Raw genomic sequence first — 13,154 nt, forward strand, 5'->3', positions numbered from 1 at the left:
AGTTGAAGTCACCCAGTATGAATGTGTTAGGTTGGACCCTAATATTCTCCAGGGTGCTTAGGAACATGGAGTGTGAATCTTGGGACATGGTTGGGGACCTACAGCAGGCTACGACCTGAATCGCTGTCTTACCCAATGTCAGCTGCACCTGAAGTATCTCAGATGCGCTGTGTTGGGCTATCAGTCTAGAGGTGTGCACATCCTTTATGAATATGGAACCACCACCACCTTTGGAGCTTTGGTCCAAGTTCTGGGGCCGAAAGGTGTTGAATAGCCTGGTAGTGCAGGGGTGCTTTCTGCTGCCTTGAACCAGGTCTCTGTTGCAGCACAAATGTCGATGTTCTCCATTTTAAGGAGTGCTTTGAGTGAGTGCATTTTGAGATTTAGACTTCTAGCATTGAGCAGCATGACTCTCAGATTGCATTTATTTGCAGCTGTTACGGTGGTAATTTGGTTTTTGGAACACCACCTAAAAAAGGCACTATAAGGGTGGCAAGGGCCTTGGCCAGTATCCGGAAGCCCAGGGGTGGCAGATGCAGGCCATCTCTGGCGAAGCATCAAGGTCTGTCAATCATGTCATCCCAGGCAGACAAATACTGGATCCCCTTAGAATAACAACAGAAACTTAGCCAATTATTGAAATCAATCATTTTCTGCTTGTACTGTGGTATCATTCTGGGTGATGATAGGATGCTACTGAGGGCTAGGGTCACACCTGTTTGGGCTACATAATCCAAGAGCTCCTCCATGTCTCTTTTCATATAGTCCAGGGAAGTACATCTCAGGTCATTCACACCCACATGTACAATGACAGAGTCATATTTGTACCTGTTGTTGAGGGACCTGAGTGCCTGCATTATGTGGCAGATCCTGACACCTGACAGGCAGCTGACTGTTACTTTCTCCTTATTCAACCTAGTGAGTGGGACATCAGTGTGCCTCACTATCGAGTCACTTATGACTAGTGTGTTGGGCATGCTGTTTTGCCTTAGGGGCTTTGGTTGAGTGGCACACTGTTTAGGAGAGTTATGTCTCTCGTGATTAGTGTTGTGTTTTGGTGGTCAGGTGCAGCTCTGCCTTGGAGGTCTTTGCTGTTTGAGTAAATTTTTATTGAGAGCCTCCGCGAAGGTGGGTGTGTGGTTTGTGTTTTTATGGGAAGGCAGTGCTGGTGTGTTTTCTGGAGGGCTATGTGTTCCATGTGGTGTGGTGCAAGTGTTGACCTTTTCTTCTTGACCAGCTATTCTGGTCTTGGCGGGACAGTGCGTGGCTTCCAATTTGGATATATAAGTGAATCCCTCACAGGTCTGAGTGTTCGGAGGTAAGAGGGGATTGTTGTCAGTGTATATGAGGCAGTTGCTACATTGCCTCAGGATGCCCAAGTTCACCAGGTTAATAGGAGAAAACACAGGGAACTGACCTTTAGACTTGTCTGGAGGGGGAGCATTAATAAATACTGGAACTGTTTCCTTGTAGAACATTTAGTGCTGGTAGCACTTTTGTGTGCTACAATAATTGCTACAAGAAGTCTGGTAAAGTGCTAAACTAATAAGCTAATAAAAGTGCAGGAGAGGAGAGAACTAGCAGATCTAAGGGAAAAATTGAAGAGCAGACTTTGGCACTACTCAGATTAGAAACAGTCCTGGATACAGCAAATCTGTATCTGGACTAGATTAGTTACAGGAAAGGTGGGAAACAAGCATAGAGGTGGACTTTTAAACCAGAAAGTTGAAAGAGATGGAAAAAAACTGCCCAAACGGCCAATAAGCTACAATTTCTGGGCCAGAAACTACTCCTCCTGTGGCAGATAGGCTACCTAGTGCTTACCACTCCCACTGATACTCTAGAAGGCTTCCATCCAACACAGAAAGGCTTGTGGGGCTCAGACGCTTACCATCAGTCCTGGATACAGCAAATCTGTATCTGGACTAAACTAGTTACAGGAAAGACAGGAAACAAGCTTAGTTTTTTTTTTCCAGAAAGCAGCTAAAACAGCACTAAAAACAGTTGAAGTGCAGTGCAAGCTAGCACACTTGAATGTGTAGCAATATTAAAGCAAATACAGTTTAAATAAATGCAATTTATTAGAAATGTATTCTGAACTAAATTCAATTGTTGTTTTATTCAACTCTGAACAGATAAGAAGTGCCAAAAATATACTTATCAGCTGAGAAGCACACTCAGCAGTCAGTCAGAACACAAGGAGTTTTTTTTATTAGTAAAGTGCAAGGGGAGGAAGGAGGAGCAGAAGATAATTCAAGGTTAAGAACCTAAGTGGGTTGGCATTCTCAAATGTTCTCTCTGTATTAGGTAGAATGAACACTAGACTGGGAGGAGTGTCCCAGATCAGATTTACAGTAGGGGCGGGCAACTGCAAAGCCACCAACTACAAACAAGACCACATGAATAGGGTGGGTGCGAGGGAGAAAACCAGTTTCAGAAGAGATCAGAAACAAAAAAACAATACCAACAAATATATAAAACAATTCAGTCAGCAAATATATAAAATAATTAAATCAGGGAAAAATTAAGACAACGCAGAACTCTGAAAAGTTAAAGTGCCAAGAATTATACTTATCAGTGATTATATTTCCAAATTGTTTGAGAGCACTCTTCAGTCAGAACACAATTTTCTTGAGATTGTTTTACATTCTTATCATATTGACCTTGCTTCCCACCATTTTGAAAGCTCAGGTCCAGTCTTTTTTCATTCCTTTACCGCAGATCAACCCTGTCACTCTTCTCTAAACTTCACCCAGAACAGTGAAGACTCTGTTTAACATCAGGAGCCACACCTGCGTAGAAACTTTAAAGTGCAGCCTTGCTATTGTTCAGAAGGCAGGCTTATGAATTCACACCAGCACTGGGGTAAATGCCTCTTTCCTTACACAACCATAGTTTTTATACTGACTTACATCTGCTCTTGAGTACTGATTTAACTCGCTCATCTGGCATGCCTCACTATTTTAAGTTTATCTTTCAAGCTGTGAGCCCTCTGCTGGTACATATACCTTGAATTTCCAGGATGCTGATGCAGGGCACCCCTTTTCTGAGCTCTGAACTTTACTGCTGTGGTGTTGTTCTCAGAGGCACTCTTTTCATATCCTACTGCCCAACTTTCTACCATTACGATCCTCATATAACACACATCATAGGATGCTTCGATGGTGCTTCTGCTGTATATAACTGACTAATAAAGACTCCAGTACATCAGGAAATATCTGGTGACTAATTAAGGCTTACACCGTGAGACAAGTCCTAGGTTAATAAGGTGACACACTTCACTTCTAATAGCTGTTTTTCATTGTCCAAAAGATCGGTAAGTGGTGCCATGGTTTTCCTAGGTGGTAGATGAATGCTTTGTTATAAAGTGCTCATAAGTAAACCAGTTTGACCTTGAATTTTCACACTGGGACCTATTTCAGTTATTAATCAGATGTCCACTGAATTCCTTTGCCTAGTTTGGTGTGTGCATGTGTGAATAAATAGTTGGCTTGTGAGTAACCAAACTAACATGTCAAAGGTTAACTAAACTGCTAATGAATGCATCTCCTATTATTCATATACCTCTGCACTATATGCTACAGTCTGTGACTACCAGCTCTACCTTTGTTCACACACACACACACACACACACACACACACACACACACACACACACACACACACACACACACACACAAACATACACACAAGTGCATATGCACATGCACCTATAAATGTACATAAAATTAAATGATTATGTAATGAATTGTCTTAAATGCTTCTGCCATAATAAGCAACATGGTTAAAAAAGATCGAATACTTAGGTAACGGTGTACTCAGCAATTTAACAGGTGGCTTCTGAATGTCTCTGTTCCAATAATTGCTCTGGGTTAACTTTCTCACTAGGTATCACTACAGTTGAAATACTGCACATCAGAATAATTCCAGACCATTTAGGGATACACAAGGTCACTGACTGCCTCTGCCATAATGTGTCATGACTTACTCAACTGTAAAACGTATTTTTCAGATCTGTATCCTATTATTTCAAATAAAAAAAAACATCTCAACAGGTAAACTGGATCTGATCCTTTTTGTTGACAGCTAACTCACTGAGCTCAACTTGATTGAGTTTATGCTGTTGTTAGTGCTAATATATCAACAAGCCAGCAAGTGCAGACCAACTTCTCCACTTGTTGACTGAATGCAATAATTAAGAGTAAGCATTTTTACGGGATGACCTGCACCACCATGTCATGGACTGTGTCCCTCACACCTCTATTTATATACCAACTCTGAGAATGCACTATTGCAGAGAAATGGAAACAATCTGAACTCTACGTACAGTTTTGTCCGCCCTCCATCCCTTATAGTGGTCAATGTACTATCTCTTAACATCTTTATCTATTAAACTAGAGATGCACTCAGACATACATGATGGTATACCTCTTAATGAACTGCTCCTTTAATCAGTAAAGCATACAAGAACTATTTCCACCAAAAATAAGTGGAAAGCACATCTAATGCATGTTTTCCCATAGGCCAAGCCTCCTGTTCACCATGGGATGGCGGCAGGTCATGCAACCTCAGAAAAAGGGCAAATGCTATGAAAAAAGAAAAAAAAAGTTTCCACTCCCTTTCTGCAACTTTACATTGCGGAACATAGTACAGTCAAACCCCACTTACAGTCCAAACATCACAAACACAGTAAAACTCCCTTCTCATCTCTTTCTCAACTATCATTGACTTTTTAATTTGACATCTTACCTTTTTGTGTGGTATGATAGCAGATCAACACATCTATTTTGCTAAGCCTTCCCTTATCTGACACTATCTGATACAAGACTTTCAGTTCTGTAACATTTCTGTAACTTCCAGTTTGCACCCATCTGTCACCATTATCTCAAAAGTAATGTGCAATACACAGATATTCCATGTGTCACCAGTAATGTGCAGTATACACATATTCCATCTGTCACCATTATCTCACCAGTAATGTGCAGTATACATATATTTCATCTGCCACCATTATCTCACCAGTAATGTGCAGTATACATATATTTCATCTGCCACCATTATCTCACCAGTAATACACAGTATACATATATTTCATCTGCCACCATTATCTCACCAGTAATGTGCAGTATACATATATTTCATCTGCCACCATTATCTCACCAGTAATACACAGTATACAGATATTCCATCTGTTAGCATTATCTCACCAGTAATGTGCAGTATACAGAGATTCCATCTGTCACCATTATCTCACCAGTAATGTGCAGTATACATATATTTCATCTGCCACCATTATCTCACCAGTAATACACAGTATACAGATATTCCATCTGCCACCATTATCTCACCAGTAATACACAGTATACAGATATTCCATCTGTTAGCATTATCTCACCAGTAATGTGCAGTATACAGAGATTCCATCTGTCACCATTATCTCACCAGTAATATGCAGAAGATTGGTTGAATGCTCAGCTAACCAACACTGCTTTAAAAGAAAGTTATCAGACATTGACTTTACAGGTCTACACCAAAATTTGATTGGGCCGTAGAAGACACAGTGAATACAGCATGTTTAGTAAAGACAGATAAACCAAATAGGCTGTTTTGTAAAAGCATTTCTGAGTTACATTTAGGTTTGATAACCTCTGAGGTGAGGCAGTGTCCCCATGTAGAAGAAAGTTTTTTGAGTAACCTTCTTGGTCTGACAGTCTTAGTTGAATGTATTTCATTCAGCTGGCTTCAATTATGTGATCCATATTCATCTATGTCCTTTCCGGAGATTCCACTGTGCTAACACTCCGTCCCATAGCTTGCTACTGCTATGATTTATAGTACAAAAATGTTAAACCAGCTGCTGAGTAGAACTGCTTCAGCATTATTCCACTTTCTGTGCTTAGCCACATCTTAAATCTCCACATGCATGTATGATTACTGTCATCTGAATTTTACCAGTGGCAACAAATGTGGTGTAAAACCAGACAAAATGGTCATTTCTATTACTATGAGGCCTGTGATTACTCAGAGAATTATATGTGTATATAAACCTAGACTTAAGATGACTGACACTTCTGAAGAGACACCCCGACCCCATGGAAAAATGGGAAATGGGGTTGAGGATGGATGGATGGATTCTGTTATCCATTTCTTACAAATACTGCTTGGAGTAGTAGGTAAAATATAGGCATTAATAAGCAGTATTTCTACAAAAAAAAAATTGCTGTTATAGTGATTATCCAACATTCAGAAAGCTTCTATGCAGGCAACCTTCAAGAATACATCATCAACAGTGCACACTGTTGTACTGAAAAAAAAATTAAAAAAGGGTCAGTCAAGAAAGAGTCCAGTGAATCAGGAAAACAGTAGCACTTGGGTTGCACAATTCTTATGAAATGTCCTTAAAACGTCCACTTCATCACCATCATACAGAAGCTGCTGTAATGGTCTGTACTGAACACACACACACACACACACACACACACCAATGGAGCAATGTTTTAGTAAGCACTACAAGGTGCAGGCTTCATAGCACTAAGCTCAAAAATGGAGTTACCGCTACAAATGCAAATGAGCAGTCTGGAGCAAAAGCTCAGATTTCAGTCTTTAGTACTGCTAAAGGTGTTATGAAACATGTGGCTTGTAGTTCACATCACACAACTTAAGCAACTAATTTCTTAAACTACTGCATGCATGCAGCATGCATAGAGTAATACATCACTGACTTCATTATCACACAACCCTGCTCATATTGTCATTGGGTACAGGCAGCCAAAACTACCAAGTAAGCTGGTACAGAACATTCTCTTTTCAGAACCACAGGTATGGAGCCACTCTTCAGAAAAAATACAGCTGCACTACTAAAGGGCCAGTGAAAAATTCTAAGGAGTTATATTAAGTGCAAAGGGGAATGCCGTGTCTCTTCTTGATTAAAATATATATCCGACACAAAAGGTCAGGAGGCAAAAGAGAGAGTGTGCTCAAAGAATGCAGGTCAAAAGTCTGAATCTCTTCATTATGCTCTCATGGTGTACTTTTCATAATTATGTCTTCCTCTGGAATGGTATTTGCAGACTGCAGTTCTAGGCTTGGTCCTAAAGAAAAATACTCTTAAGTTTTAGTCTTTTGGGAATAGGAAGGATGCTGCCTCATGAGTGGAGTCTGCCATCATTTCAGTACACCAGGAGACATAAAACATTGATGTTAAGTCTTTTATTCACCCACTTATTTCATTGTTTCATTCCAAAAAAAAACAAAGAACTTGGACAGCCCTGAACTGTGAGTTTCTGCATGTACTGAGTGACAAGTATTATGACTGTCTCTGTCTTTCAGCTTCTCCTATTAGAGGTCACCACAGTGAATCACCGGTCCGCAGAGTGATTGGCAGTGGGGTTTTTACTGTGTCGAGTTGCCAGCCCAGTGCCCAACCTTCACAAAAGGCACATACACACACCTACTACATGATTTTAAAACTCATTCGACCGCAGGGAGGACATATGACTGTCTCTGAGGTCTTTAAATTGATCTCATAACACTGAAAGAAAACAGATATATTTGTCCAGCTAAAGATGTTCACTTTTCAGTAAGAATATTGACTGTTTTTTTTATCTGTAGAATGAAATCTTTGAAGGTCAAATAACTTGCGCAATGTCTAGTGATAAATACTTTACTATGGCAACCCTTCAAATTAGAAGCTTGTATTTTTTTCCTTATCTTACAGTGTAAGAACTTCTTGTTAGTTGATGACATTGAAAAAATGAAAGCAGCTTGCTAAGATGCTAGCTAATCAAATAGCAGAAAGTAAGAATGCCACCTTCATATCATATCATCTGCACTTTGGCTGAGGGGCTTCGCCGCTTTGGGGTGACTTACACATCCTTACTTCTTAACACCTTTCATGTTAGAAGCTGACCCATTCATGTATGTTGTTCACTGCCTTAATCCACCTCCAGCCACCTTATTATCCTTTGAGCCTCTCTGTCAGGTCAGCAAAAGGCATTTTCATAAAATACCAATCGAGAAACTCTTGTCTTTGTGTTCCTAGCCTTCCTCTCATGCAAAACAATAAAGTGGCACAATCAGATGCCTTCATACAGACATTCCCAAATCCACCATCCACCCTGTTTAGGATCACATCCAGACTTTGATACATTACACTACACCACTGCACCACTTGGCTGAAACCATCATGCTCTGAAGGGCGCCGGGATTAAATGTGAGTAACTTATGACAACACTCTAATGTGCACTAAGTAATGTGTGATTAGGCTGCTTTTTGTTTAAACATTTGAAGACTAATATGACATTAAATCAGCAAATTCACACTTCACTAAACTATAGCGACCTCATATTTAAGCAGCATGGGTGTGGGGCTTATGCTTTAATAGTAAGGCAGTGGCTTTCAGTTGTTGCTATTTCACTGCAAAGTCAGTACTTCATGAGCACACTTCTGAATGTCGATCACTTGTGTACTGAATTTTATAGTCATGTGACTTAGTTCAAACAACTGAATCATTTCCCAATCCTACTCTGTAGGTGGATCTAGAAAGGTTACACAATGCTCCTGACAGCTTCAGATTCTCCATGAATAAATCCACTTTGCTACTACCACATTCCTTCTAGCCTCGTTATCTTATCCTCCTCCTTCCATGATGCACACTCTAGCACTCTAAAAGCAACTTCCTTCTCCTTTACCCTAACCTGTCATGGGTTCTAACCTAATCACTCATTCACCCTCTTCATAGAATGGTGCCATTCCATTTTTTTCTTCTATGACCTCACATTTGATGCCCATTTTATTTAGAGCACAACTCCTCCTCCATCCCTCATCTGTCACTTTTGAACTACCTTTACTCAGGCATCTCCATGTCTCACCCCCTCATACTGATGCATGATTCTGTGATACCAGTACTGTTTGCCCAAACTCCTCTCCTGAATAACTGCTTACAGCTCCACAACTTCCAACTCAAACTTCTTACCCTTCAAATTAATACTATTTAGCCATATTCAGAGTCGCCCTTGTTTGTGTCTATTTTCTCTGAACTACAGCTGATCTACTCCTCCCCTTGCTTCTGAGATACCTCTTCTCGTCGAAAGATTCATCATTGTAACACACCTTTCTGACACAGCTCTGAGAACCACTGTTCATTCCAAGCTGAAACCTGCAATTTACAGTGATGGTCTTTTAGCTAACCCCCCCCCCCCCATCATCCTACCACTCCTAAGACCTTTTTCCCAATCAACCAAGTTAAACCATCACAATCGGTCATTATAATCCTAACCCTCTTCTCCCTCATTGTGCTGATCATTAACACAATCACTTCTAAGAATGCTGCCTCTTAACTTCTGCTTGTATGCCATTTAGACAGACCAGCTAACAAGTAAATAATATTAGGCAAGTCTGAGTTTCTCTTTTACATTGTTATGTGCATTTTTAAAATGCATATTTTTATATGCACCAAGTCAAGAGAGACGAGACACCCAGCTTCTAGACTGTGTGAATAAGTACTTACACATACATGGTTAAGTACATTTATAAATAACTAAAGAAAAATCTGCTAATGTCACCGTAGGTGTGTTTCATACAGCAGACAAAACAGGAGGGATGAAACTGCTAATAATGTACTCTGTGTTAGTCATAATCCCAGGATGGAACAAATTCCTTTGTCAGCTACTCATGACCGTTTCTCATCAGTCTTTGTTTTGTCAAGTTTTGTAATAAGAATGAAGAAAACACAGGGACAGACTAGCGGAGATGTGATACTCGCAAACCTCACACAAAATAACCTTCCGCACAAGGGCTGCGGTAGTGAGCGGTTATTGCTGTTTATCTTCTCACTGCTTGTTTAATTACCAGCTGTTGCTCACTTACAGATACTTTGCTATCTCAAGTGTGTCAAGAATGACACGACCTACTGTGGCAGAGAAAGCCTCCTGGGAAAGAGCTTAAGAGTTTCATTCAAGACACATTTTCATTTCCTTGTGATACTCTGCACAGCTAAATAAGCCTTATTTGTGTGTGACAATTCATACAGGTTAACTTTTTTCCAGAGAACAGAGCTGTGCTATTATTAAACCACGCAGAGCTCTTTCTATTTTTTTTTAGTCACATGTAATTTATTCATCTTTTTTATTTTGTTTTGTTTCTTTAAAGAAAATTAAACAGTTTCAAGATTCAGAATAAAGCAGAGTCTGTTATTGGTCTACAAACTATCTGGAACTACAAAACTTGCAAAGGTTCATATTAAAAGCCTTCTAGACACTTTTAGTGAACAAAGAAAATGGACAGTGGCATATTTTAGAACAGTTAGATGCTACTTAAAAGAAAGTGGTGAGAAAGCTTTGAGGAAGTGGGGATCACTTTGCAGTTGAAACGTGTTATATGCGACTGTTCTATGCTAGTTACTAATGTTACCAACTAAAGTATTTCAAGACCCAAGTAATAAATGAACAACCAACCAGATAAAATAAACAAACAGTAGTGGGGCAGATATCAGCATTGGTGTCTCATATCGCTTGTTTTTTCGCTTTCATTTTCAGCTGCGGTACCTTCTATATAGCATCTACAAGTCTTCCTCATGTTTATATAGGTTCTTCTCCAGTTTATCCAACTTCCTCCCACATCTCAAAACAGGGTCTATATCAGTTCAACGAAACAGCTCATCATCGAAAACCACAACCTCAAACTTCTAACCACGAAATCTACAAACATCGAAAGCATAGAACAGCAAATTTTTTCCCTGGGAAAACATTCATTGTTCCGAGAAACACACACACAACACAAGCACACCAAAAAAAACAGCAATCCACACACATACACTTAAAATCCTACATCTAACCCTACACTAAACTGTACATACAGTACTATCTATCCACTATCCTTAACCCTAACCCTAAGGTCCGTCACTATCGCACACTCACCTCACCCGCGCCCTAACACTAACTCACATACCCTGCCCTAACCCTAAGGTCTATCACTATCGTACACTCACCTTACCTGCGCCCTAACCCTAACTCACATACCCCGCCCTAAGCCTAAAGTCTATCACTATCACACACTCACCCGCGCCCTAACCATAACTCACATACCCTGCCCTAACCCTAATGTCCGCACAATCGCGCACTTACCTGAACCCAAACCGTAACTCTCCACCACAGTGCTGAAAATAGCGAAGCCACAGAAACGGACAACCAAATTCTTTCCCTATGAAAAAATTTGGTTATCTGCAGCTTTGCTATTTTCAGCGTTCGCTGTTTTCAGGTCGATATTAGACCATTCAAAGTATTAACACTTCGTTAATCTAATACAGACCCCCTCAAAACATGATGTAGTCTGATTAAGTGGTGAGCTTCCAGTTTGTAGGTGTGTGTGTTTGTATGTGCAAGCGTATACACGCACACTGCAGTAGACGGGCATCCTATCAAGAATTATTTTCCTGCTTTGTACTCATGGAGTGTGTATTCTCTGGCTCCTCATGACCCTGAGTTAGATAAAGCATCACAGAATGAATGAAAATAAAGAAATAATGCCTGACACAGTCTGTGGTGGAATGGTGAAGGGGAAAGCAGTGAATAATCAGTGAATGCACAACACAACACAATCACAAGGTATCATTAGTGTACAAAAACAGTAGGGGACACCAGCTGCACATCTTGGATCATATGCAGCAAGCTAAATATCATGGACCATTTCTGATCATGATGTATGTGACAAAATTAGATCAGACTGGACAGGCCAATCAATTGGTATTTTCATGCTGTTTAGAACAGGCACTGACAGAAAGATAATTTACTACACCTGTTAAAACCTTTTGAAGGTAACCACAATAGAGTGTTCTAAGGACATATCATTCAGTTGATGAAAAAATGTTCGTCTTGAAAATAGAGGTCTTACTGACTTCCAGGCCATGATGATGAGTGATGACCATGACTGTCATATAGGTTCATAGGTTGGTACTGGGCTATCTGCCCGAAGGCATATATTAGCCCAGCCATGTTGTGCGTTATTCACCACCCCTTTACTAGTTCCCTAGACCCTTGTACTAGCAGCTAGTATCCTTGTCCCCTATCTAGTAGTGCTGTTGGTGTGATCCCACACATGAAGTTAGAAGCTGTTACTAACATCTGCCTTTTCTCCTGTAGCACTGATGTTGTATAAGTGTTTATCGTGCCCACCTTTCTGCTTTGTAAAGAGTGTAGTACAATTTCAGCACATTTTTATTTTTTGTCCATAGAGATCTGTAGATACACAGTTATACTGCAATTGCTAAAAGCTACAACCCTTTCTGGCAATATTGCTCTAAAATCAATGTACAATGGTTCATCAATGAATATATTCCAAATATAATTACTCCATTGTTGCCCCATCTATTTGGCTAATTAGCAGATAACTCAGAGAAGGTAACATCACTTTACAAAGGAAAGAGGATGGGGTAATATACATACACAAATATGCTGATATCAGGTAATCCTGTAACAACTGTTCTATTTTCCTGCTCCTCCCCTTTGGAAAAAACTCATCAAAATGTTGACATTCTGGTAATTGTATGCTTTTGCAAACTAACAGAGTCTAGCTGCTCATACCCAATGTGGCTTTACTGCCGTGTGTGCCTTGATATCATAATTATTGAATGGCCTTACTCAGTCTAAGTATTAATGTTGGAAGCTTACAAGAGTGCATTTCCTCACTCTGTTAAAGGATTTGGTAGTTATTCCAGTCCCTTCTGTATGTATACCTCTCAACCTGGAAATATCAAATGCCCATGAAAAATAGGTAAAAATCTGTACGCTGATTAACACAAAATTTGCATACATAATTATGTAACCCCGCCCACTCCAATAGAATTGTGGGATACCAACTTTCAAATGCAAACTGAAGAACAGACAACTAAAATATGGCACCAGAGTCTCCCTGCAGCCATTGCAATGTCCCATTACCTGGCTATTTTGCTCCATTTACCATAAACACTAATGTGCATATTGCTTTATTTCTACAATGATTATTTGGATTTTATTTTTACATTTTTATAGCACAATGCACAAACACTAATAGACATTTGCTAAACAAAGCAATACTGTCTCACAATGAAAACAGATTTAGCATTAAAACTTATCTCCCCTTAAAACTCACGTTCATTTTAAAACCACTTAATCATCTGC

This window comes from Protopterus annectens, chromosome 6.part1 (assembly GCF_019279795.1).
Source record: "Protopterus annectens isolate FY-2018-M chromosome 6.part1, PAN1.0, whole genome shotgun sequence".
Lineage (NCBI taxonomy): Eukaryota > Metazoa > Chordata > Ceratodontiformes > Protopteridae > Protopterus > Protopterus annectens.